General features: G+C 55.0%; 1 pseudogene; it reads left to right on the plus strand.

Moving 5' to 3' along the window:
- The window catches only part of LOC107124826, a 47,173-nt pseudogene that overhangs the window by 38,093 nt on the left and 7,294 nt on the right, over positions 1-1,786 (plus strand).

Here is a 1,786-nt window from a genome sequence, read left to right on the forward strand (position 1 = left end):
GAAATCCCCCACCGGAGGCGGGGACCCCCCGCCCGGGGGGGGGGGACTGATCTCTGCAGCTGGGAGATCCCTGGTGATTCCAGGAGATCACCAGGCCGCAGCTGGAGGTTGGCAACCCCAGAAGGAGAGAAGGGAACAGGAAAGGGGGGGAGGCTATGGGGGCTTTCAGGAGAGAGGACATATTGGGGGGGGGCAAACAAGATGGCTCCCACAAGTCCTTGCAAGTTCCTACTTGTAATATAACAAACCTTCGCCGTGAGTCCCTTTATGTGCCTTTTCCCTAGCCTAAACAGCCCAGAGCTTTTTAACCGACCTTCACAGGGCAGGTGCTGGGGCCCCCTGATCATTTTGGTCGCTCTTTTTCCTCACCTTCCACACCTCCCAGAGTGAACTTCTCTCCTGTTGGCCTCCGAGCATTCTTCACCTGGGTGTGCTCTCCTTACCCACGCAGGCCTCCCCCCTCCCAAAAAGAAAAAAGTGCCTGAACACAGTCCAGGAGGCACAGAACTCCGAGAGTCAGGTAAAGAGGCAAAATCACAGACAAGAGTTGGGGAAATCTGGTTTTCTGGCAGCTTCTGGTATCCCCCTGCCACAGATTTTGTCAGTCTTTAAGCTGCTCCTGGATTCTTGCCTTTTTTTGCTGCTACAGACGGGCAAAGGGGGCTCCCCGTCTCGATCTTTGGAGACAGTCCAAGCTCCCTTCATCAGAGAAGGCACGAAAAGTTCCAAGTTAGGGCAACCTTTGTGGAGAAACACTTGCTGGGGGGGCGTGTTGTCCTTATAACTGTGAGGCGAGGGGGAATAGTGTGTCTGGGGAAACTTTTCTAGGAAGAAGAAGAGATTGGATTTATACCCCGCCCTTCACTCGGAGTCTCGGAGCAGCTTACAAACTCCTTTCCCTTCCCCTCCCCACAACAGACGCCCTGTGAGGTAGGTGGGGCTGAGAGAGCTCTTTCGAGGACTGCTTCTGAGAGAACAACTCTAACAGAACGGTGGCTTGCCCAAGGTCATCCAGCAGCTGTGAGTGGAGGCGTGGGGAATCGCACCGGGTTATCCCAGATTAGAGTCCATGCTCCTAACCACTACACCAAACTGAGACAAAGAGAAAGGAAGAGACAAAGGCCCCCTTCCCTTCGAGGGAAAAGGGGAGACTCTTGGTCCCGTCCCCCCCAAAGGAACCCCGCCTCGCCTCCTCACGCACAGGGAAGGCGTCTGAGCTCTCCGCCCCGAGGAAGCTGCTGCAGGGACCGGTGTTCCCTCTAAGCTAAATTAGTGTGAGCCAGCTCACAGTCTTTTGGCCTCCGGCTCACACATTTTTGTCTTAGCTCAGGAAGGGATGGCTCCAGAAAAAACCAATTGATGCAGTAGCCAGATTTCTCGCTCACAACTTTAATGCCAGGGGCTCACAAAGTAGAATTTTGGCTGACAAGACTCCACAGCTTAGAAGGAGCATTGGCAGGGACCCTCCCGGCTTTGCAGAGAGGAGCGAAGGAGACCTCCCCCCCCCACCCTCAAGGGTCGTGGATGGGGCGGCTGCAGGGCTCTGAAGGAGTGGGAGGGGCTTTCCCCGGCCTCCCCCCCCATCTCCTTGCAAGGAGCCCCTCAAAGCTGGGGGCTCCTCTTCCCACCAGCACCCCCACCACCAATGTTCCCTCTAAGCTGTGGTCTTTTGTGAGCAAAACTTCTACTTTGTGAGCTACTGGCTTTAAAGTTGTGAGCAAGCGATTTAGCTACTGCATGAATTAGTTTGCTCTGGAGCCCTCCTTCCTGAGCTGAGATAAAAATG

Source organism: Gekko japonicus, unplaced genomic scaffold (genome assembly GCF_001447785.1).
Source record: "Gekko japonicus isolate JY-2015 unplaced genomic scaffold, Gekko_japonicus_V1.1 scaffold3858, whole genome shotgun sequence".
In the NCBI taxonomy this organism is placed as follows: domain Eukaryota; kingdom Metazoa; phylum Chordata; class Lepidosauria; order Squamata; family Gekkonidae; genus Gekko; species Gekko japonicus.